General features: G+C 41.4%; 1 long non-coding RNA gene across 1 annotated transcript; it reads right to left on the bottom strand.

The window, feature by feature from the left end:
• Window positions 1–302: 302 nt before the first annotated feature.
• Window positions 303–7,436, bottom strand: LOC104849247. Its single transcript, XR_776708.1, has 3 exons — window positions 7,305–7,436; window positions 6,296–6,377; window positions 303–474 (listed from the first exon to the last, which is right to left on the bottom strand). It is a non-coding gene; the product is annotated as an uncharacterized LOC104849247 (long non-coding RNA).
• Between the last annotated feature and the right edge of the window lie 1,477 nt (window positions 7,437–8,913).

Here is an 8,913-nt window from a genome sequence, read left to right as displayed (position 1 = left end):
CATTGAACTGCTATGCATTTATACTCTTACCTGACAAATGGGCAAACAAGTGGAACTTGTTGAAATCTCTCTAAAAAGTGTGAAAGGAGGACAAGGAAATCCTGCATCTGAAGTCTGAATGCTCACTACCCACATCTTGGTTGATTAGAAAAGAATTAAACTCTGGAACTAGTTTATTAACACTTTATTTAATCTCCTCAAGCATAGGATCATTTGGAGAAGCAAGCTAATTTTGTGATTGTAAATAGTACAGTCAGGAGAGTTGATGTTAATTAAGGTAAAAGTGCATTTGTTTACTTGTTTGTTTGCTAGTCTCTATGACAGGTGGCAAGTGTTGTGCAATGGAAAAAAAGCATAGAATTTCAAATGACTGATGGATTAGAAGTCTGGCTGCTTGTTACTGTGACCTTGTGTGAGGTACAAGGCTTTTCTTCTCTTCCCTCTCTTCTCTGTAAACCAGGATCTAAAAACAGACTTTTGTGAGGATAAGAGATAATTATATGACTTGCCTAGCAAAATTTTTGGCAGTCAGTGATTATGAATAATTATTTTGCAAGCAATGTATTAACATGCACCAGGGTCTTGGCTTATTTCAAAACAGTAGCATACTTTTAAAAATATGAGATCATAGCATTCTTTGGAGGATGAAAATTAATAAATGTTTCACAAATACATGAAATCATGAAATATGAAAACTTACAATAACTCAAGCTAAATTTTGGTGTAACCACAAGTAACTAGGGAAACTACTGTGAACACCGGATGGACTTCTGCTGAAACAGAGTTGCCTAAGATGTGGACGCTACTGATTGAAGATCTAAACCGGTAAGAGCAGCAGCTGGAGCAGGTTTTGAAAACTGTCCTCACCAGACATCTTACATCTGGTTCTAGTGCTGCTGGGCATCTCCAGGGCTCATGAACTTCCCTTGATCATCATCACTGTCTCAAACATGATGGAGGGTGATGGAGCCCTTGAAAGATACTAACAGAGAAGCAGATATCAAGGATGACATTGCTCATTGAGACCCACAGAATGTCTAGGAAGATATTGCCCATTAGCATCAAATAGAAGTAACTGAACTCGTGCTCCTATATAATGTTGTTTCTTCCTGAAGAACAGGGAAAGAATCGGGTATGGTGGTACCGGCTTGTACTTGGGAGACTAAGAGAGAAGATCACAAGTTTGAGTTAGCCTGGGCAATTTAGCAAGGCTCTGTGTGGAAACAAAACAAAAACAGGGAAAGAGGAAGGAGGAAAGTGAAACCCAGAGAAGATATACTATGTAAGGAGCAAGCCAGTGATCTGAGCCCATGAGTGAAGTTGAAGAGGGAGAGCGGGAAAGAAGGAAGAGCAAAGTAAAGCAAAGGAGGTAGCCTTGGGGAACCGGAAAGTATCCAGTGACAGCGAATGACATCAGATGAATTGACAATGGAATATGGCAGAGAACTTTCATCCATCTGGCTCTCAGAGGGAGCTGTGGCGACCATGTGGAAAGCATTTTCCAGGAGGCTGGGAAGACACGGGGAATGATGGACCAGCAGATGAAGACTGAGTAGAAACGAACTGCTTTGGTCTCGGTTCAGAAAACTACCATTATTCCCGCACAATGATCTCAACCCAATGCTATATTTATCAATATGCTCAGCTTTACTTCAGGAAATATAGAAAAATTTTCCTTTGGAGAACACTGCAGGCACGTGTGTGTGTGTGCGTGCACACACACACATATATGTATGTATATTTCTTTTTTGGGGGGTTTGAGACAGGGTCTCACTGTATAGTTGAGACTGACCTGGAACTCACTATGCAGCCCAGGCTGGTCTTGAGCTCACAGCGATCCTCCTGCCTCAGCCTCGCAAGTGCTGGAATTACATGTGTGCACCACCACACCTGGCTTGCACTTTTATATTTGATTTGAACATGATATAAAGTTTTCATATATGAATGAATTACATTTAAAAAATAGCAAAATACAACCAAATAGAAATAATACACAAACAGAAACACAATAGAAACTAACACAAATAGAAATGATATCCTGAAATTTCCAATGTATCACCTTACATCATTTTGAATTAATTTTCTTAAATGTGTCAAGCTAATTGAATATGAAAAAATGTGACTAGAAAGAGCCCCTCCTCCTACTGAACCTTTATTTTCCAAATATAAAATTCACATATTTTTCTCAACAATTCATTAGCTGGGGACCCGCTCCAGGGATGGAAAGCCTAGCAGGGAAATTAATTCCTAAATGAGAAATTCCTGCAGAAATTCCCCCCACGTGGCTTGCAGAGTTATGTAGGAAAGGCTTCCTCAAATACGTGATTCGAGTCACGGTATTCTCCAAAAATGTGAATATTTATGAGACAGCTCTCAAGAAGAAGCAGCCAATCATCATTAGATCCTTTGGTATTCATTATAATAAAATTAATCTTGATTAATTCATTCATTATTAACCTTGCATTCAGATGCAATTCCATAGAAATTGCATTGTGATTTAGCAATTAATTTACATGCCAAGATTGAGAAGCATTCCCTTGCTCCTCCAAGGGACAGCTTTCTGTACCGTCAGAGACCACAGAAGGCCCACAAGATGTGGTTTGTCTGAAATATGTCGGGAAAATGAAACCAAATATCTAAGCTACACACATGCTGAAAGCAAGAGTGAGCTTTCTAACCTCATGCCCTTTAAACTTCAAAACAAAATTTCCAGGTTCCGGTAGAGAAAAAGGTTATATACATACATTAAATGTCCAAATGCACTTCATGTGTCTAAGTATTTTAACAGAATTTTGAAAGTTTCTGATTTATATTTATTATTCAAATCAGCTCTGAAAAATGTATTTATATAGATATTCTGAAAATACTAGTTTGAATCCACAGTATCAACCACTCCCCCCTCTGGTCTTCCTAAAGTGAGGACCACAGATTTAGAAAGCCCAAATTCAGAAAGGACTACTTTACTGAGGCAGTAGATAAAGTTGAAAGAAGCCCTTTTAATTTTTACCCAGCACCATCTTCATTGCTAAGCTTCCTCCAAACTCCTCTCAATTTATATATGCTGTAAAATTAAGAATTACTTCTTACTAATTTTCAACAATGAAGGGAACTTGATTACCAGATTGATTGCTGAGAAGCCAAAAAATAATCATTTGTTTCTGAAAATTCTGCATATAGGCAAAGACACTAAGGTTTTGATGATTCACTCCACCTCCAGGAGAAAGACAAGATATCAGAACTCTCAGTCACTGTCCTTTTATTTCATCCAAGATTTGTGGCTGTATACATTCACAAAGAGCCCAGGGTACTATATTCATTCTGTCCAAAGAAAGAAGCAGAAGAAACGAAACAAGTTTTCAAACAAAATGTGGAGCCCATACCCACAGCAGGGAAGTTTATAAACATATTACTTTCTGGGCCAGGGTTGTAGCTCAGTGGTTCCATCGCCTACCTCGCAAACGCAAGGACCCAAGTTCAATCCCTGGTACCAAGACAAACAAACAAAATAGCAGCAACAACAAAAACATGCTGCTTCCTGATTGCTTCAGCTGGGCCCCACATATAGAAGTTATTGTGAAAGAAATGAGAACTTGCATCCACCCCTGAAAGGTATAAACTAGAATTTCTTATTCAAAGGACAAATAAGCTTTCAATCTCCAGGTAAGGAAGTACTGCCATATGTCACACCTGAGTGTCTGAGTCCCTGCTGACACCAGGCTAGTCATCAGTACTACCCCTGCTTGCTTTCGTGGGGTGCCACCATCCCCAGCTTGGACAGTAGCTCAGCTCTACAGCTCTTAACTGCAGATAATGCACCTTTCAATCAATCTCCTCATGAGCCAGCCTCAAAGAATAAAGATGTAGAGCTATAGCTATTAAAGTCCCCAAAGGACACTGAGGCCAGCAGCATATTTAAAAAGAGAAATTAATAGGAACAAAATTATCCTGACACACACTTACCTAAAATATCCAAGAAATGTACAGGTGTCACTGTCAGAGCCTCCATGGGTTCCAGGTTTTGCTAAGGGCCTGCAAGTCAGGCTTTTGTAGCAAAAAGCACTGGACCTCTTTGCTGGGCAGGTTCTAATCAGCTGTTCTCCAACAAGCAGAATTTTACTGGTGTGGGAGGAAGTTCTACCTTCTCACACAATTATAAATGATTCAGTGTTTAGAAACATTATAAATTATTCGCTTACTTATTATTTTAAAAATGTTTTGATTATCTTTTAAAATTGTTTTTCTTGGAATCAAATTCAACTTCTGCTATATTTTAGATTGTGGCAACTATTAATTTTCTATAATGAAATGTCATAAGTTAAATCTCCTAAATATATGAATACATGCATACATGTGTATGTATGCATACATATGGAGGAGAAGAGAATGTCCCAGTTACACTGAAACCTGCACTACACAATGCTTAATCACCCTGGAACCTCCAAAGGGCAAACAGGATGCACAGACATCCATCTCCTGATCCCACAGGCAGGAGAACACATGTGGTAGCCCACATCTCCCTGTCCAGCCTGGACTGAGCTTTGGCCAGCTTCTGTGCAAGCTGCACTGTTCTGATTCTGGGATCTGATAGAAGGGAACTGGAGATCAGCATCCTATTGATCTCAAGTTCAAAGTTGCATGCCAGCCTGCCTCAGTGTCATGCCCAAGCAACACGGAGCTTCCTGGGGATGCAGACCTTGGTAGCTGCAGAGAGGGGGCTGGCTGGTGCTGGAGGGCTGTGCAGATGGTGCCATCATTGAAAGAAGGCTTAGCCATCGTCTTCCAAGCAGCTGGATTGTGAATGAATGCTGCACTCCAGTGCACTTGACATTCCCCTTCATAAGAGTCAATGCCACAGGATTTACTTTACACTGGTAACCACCCTGACATGAGAGGAAGTGAACACTGTCCATGATTTATAGTGTGAGTTTCATGTAGTGACCATTGTTTGGCCCCAGATGCTCTCTCCTTGGGAAACTTGCACATGTTTAGACCCTCAGCTACCCTGTCTGGGGATGACTTCCATGAGCATCTGAAACCGAGTCCTGTGACCTCCAGACCATTTGTCCAATTGTGGTCTCGGTATCACCACACATTGGCTAGAGCACACCATGTAGACAAGGTCAGCCTGACACAAAGCCTTCCTTCTGACCTTGGGGCACGTCTAGGATCCATTTTAGGGATGCTACTCTTTTCCTCTCTACTGCCAGAATAAGGAATTAGAGAGCATTGCACGTGCCCACTTTGAAAAAATCCAGAGACGCGAGAAAAGGGATGGAAAGGTTCAGAAGTGGAGAGGTTGCTCTGAAGCATGCACAGCCTCATCTACCTCACACGACTAAATGTCATCTCATGTGCCTGCACTCAGTGCTCCAGAGGGCATGCCCGTCAGCAGGGTGGGCAGCGAAGACATGGAAGGCCCACCGACTGGACATTCCTGCTAAAGAAAGGGTACAGGATGGGCCTCTACAGAGGAGTCCTGGCAGGGAAGATACAAAGGAAAAAACTGAGTGTACCAAGGGTAGCTCAGAGTGGAAGAGGCTCATGTTACCCTGGGGGCATAAGAAACAAGCAGGTTAGCATGTGTTTCCAGAGTGTAACAAGCAGCATGACGTCAAGGAGGCTGGAAAGCCTAGATGCCAGGGTAGTTCAGAAAGGTCTCCCTGAGAAGGTAGATTTAGTGAAGGAGAGGTGTGGCAAGGTTCCAGCCCAAGAACACAAGGAAGTAACATTCCCTGAAGAGGTGAGGGCAGGTGCCGAGCTGTGCGATAGCATCCACCTTGGTTTGCTTCCACTGCAGAGGTGGAGGTCAGGGAGAGCACTGAACGAGCTCAAGCCATCAGAAACTCTGACCATCATGGCTCTGACTGCCTCCAAGCAAGGTCATCCAACTCTCAAGTGGAAAACTGCCAGTGAAGTGACCGCTGTGCCATCTGTGAGGACCAAGACAATGGCTACCAGACAGGCCTGAGACTGGCTTTCCAGGCAGAAACAGGCACTGAAATTAAACACACACACACACACACACACACACACACACACACACACACACCTACTCTTGCATCAGTTGGTAATTTTGTGATGTCCCATTGACAACTCAGTCATCACTCTCCTTCCCTTCAGGGTCTGAATAAAATTTAAAAAAAATAATAGCTTGGGTATGGGCTTGTAGCTCAGTGATAGCACAGCACTCTCCTAGAATATGAGAGAGGCTCAATCTAGTATGGGCTTGGAGGCAGGGGAGATAAAAACCTAGAATATAGCACACTGCAAGTTGTGAGGTTGGGCCTACACGTACCTGGACTCACTACTCTCCTCATGTTACTTCCCACAGCACAGGAACCGACACTGTTTCTGGTCCTCACTATTTCTGGTTATTTCTGTGAAAGGTGGGGAGATTCATGCAGATATTAGTAACAAAATCTGGTTCTGAAATTTCAACCTTGCACAGCACAACCTGGTGCCCAGGTCCCAAGAGCCTCATGGCCTAGAGGATATCCATGCACCCATTCCAGTGTGCTGACCAGGGGGGTCTAAAAGCTCTGCACCAACACGAGGATCATGCCATTTCCTTCTGGTGCCCTGCGGTCTTGGTTTTGTCCCTGGTTTCCTGGGGTCAGAAGTACTGAGGGAGAAGGAGTACAGTTCTCTCATTTCACCCTCTGTACCCACTGCCAATTCCCTCAGCTGTGCACCTAGGTGTACACTTACCAAGAACTCTAAAATATTTTCTTCAACATTACCATTTAAAAAATAAAATTATTAATATTAAACATATATTATGAAAAAACACTTTTGCACAAAACCACCACATTAATACATATATATATATATATACATGTGTATATATATATATATATATATATATATATATATGAGTATATATACATGTATATATGTTAAAGATGTCACCTTCCAAAGAAAGTTATTCCAGGTAATAGAACAAAATCTATAGTTACAAAATACTCCTGAGTTCATCAAATGGAGAGATGTTTTGTTGGTAATATTCGACCACAAAGACACTAATTAAAATCTACTTTTGTTTTGTTTACTTTGTAGGAGTGCAGTGTGGGTCCCTGCATGCTCCTGGTGCCCAGGCCAGTGGCCTCTTCTCAGAGCCTCCACTGAGACCTGGGTGTCACTCATAGCGGCAGAAGATAATGCTCAACCCACAGCCTAGGCCCCAGCTCATGCAGACGAGAGCATTTCTTCTAGAGGAAAAGTACCATGTACAAGGGCTGATCAAAAACCCTGGCGTGTACTAATACAAAAGACGCACTGCCATTAATCCCCCTCAAAATCCTTACCCTTGCTTTGAACACTTATCCTGCCACTTTTGCCGCTTTCTAGCGCAGCTCTGGAAGTTCTCTTTCAAAAGAGTCTTTGTGAGGTGTGATCAAGAACGCAGTGAACGCTGCTGCTAAGTGACATCTGGTGGACGAGCAGGCTCCGAAGAGCATGAAGGAGTCTCCTCACCCACCTTATTCATTGTATCTGGCACTGTGCAGCCTCTGGCTCTTCTCCAAAGTCAAAGCGACCATGAAAGGTGTTTTGAATCGATTCAGGACGTGGGGGATGCCAGGGTAGCACAACTAGAGACACTCAAGAGTAAGGGCCTCTGGAACCGCTTCAGAACGTGACAGGAATGAGGGGATAAACGTGTCGGAAGTGAGGGGCAGTGTTTTGAGTGGGAATAATGGCAGTGTGTCATTTCCTGTGATTTTTAAACATTAAAAAATCACTATTTTCTTTTATTCCATCTTACATTCATTTATGGACATAAATATCCTTGGAATTGGTTGCGTTCTCGTATAGGAAAGAAGGGAATGGAATTAATATGAGAATACGAACAATAATGGAAGCAGTCTTGTAGATAGGGAGAGAGGGAGGGGTGGAAGTGAGGGCAGGAGAATGGGGAAAACATAAAACTAAGACTGATTATATAAAGGTGCAGATCTCCAACAGCGAATGTCATTATGTTGTATACAGCAAATATATCACTTAATTAAAAAAATAAAAAGTAGAAATAACTCATTATGCAGTATGTAAAGCTCTTATTTTCATTTAGAAATAACTTACAGAAAATTAAATGTAGAAAAGCAGTTCCAATGGCATAAGTAGCAGAGACAATGAAATAATTTTAAGAGAAATACGATCAAAAGCAGTTCGTGAATTGAGTGGGTAGGGAGAAGAGCAATCCCTTGGTATCAAGTATCCCTTTTAAATATTGAAAGTGAAAATCAGGTCCTCAGACCATACTCTCTAACATAATAACCACCTTGTGCATTTTGATTATTTTAGTTTATTCTTAAGGCAGCACGTGTAATCTCAACACCATTCAAAATTTATTTACAATATTCTATTGCATATCACTTTAATAACATATTCTTTGCTCTTAACCTTAAAACAACTTAGTGCTTTCTATATTGTTTTTCTGAATGTCTATTGATTTTCTTATAGTTTTCAGTCTCGACGATAATTCGCAGAATGAGTAAGTCACTCCTTTGGGAATTAAGTCCTCTCGCTTAGTGCCCACTTTTATGTAGTGGCAAGCTTCTTGGTTTCTTTCACAGTTCATACCCACATTACCAAGACTCAAATAGTCAGAATTATGCCTCTCAGTACCATGTATGACTTCAGTCCTTTTAAGGCTAAATAATATTCCCTTATATGGGTTTACCGCATGTGTTTAGTTCATCTGTAGATAGTCATATATATTTCACATATACCTACACTTGTATATATACACATTATATTTCACACATAGCTGCATACATGCAGGCAGGCACACACACACGCACACACACATCATAACTTGGTCAAAGTAAGTCACATGACCAGGCCCCACTCCAGGAAGAGGAAAGTTCCTCTCACTGGAGGCACTGCAGGGCACACAGCAATGTTTAACCCCCTTAC

This window comes from Fukomys damarensis, unplaced genomic scaffold (genome assembly GCF_012274545.1).
Source record: "Fukomys damarensis isolate Sample0158 unplaced genomic scaffold, DMR_v1.0_HiC HiC_scaffold_30, whole genome shotgun sequence".
Classification (NCBI taxonomy): Eukaryota; Metazoa; Chordata; class Mammalia; order Rodentia; family Bathyergidae; genus Fukomys; species Fukomys damarensis.
Note: the sequence above shows the minus strand (reverse complement) of the source record. Positions and strands in the feature narration are given on the sequence as shown.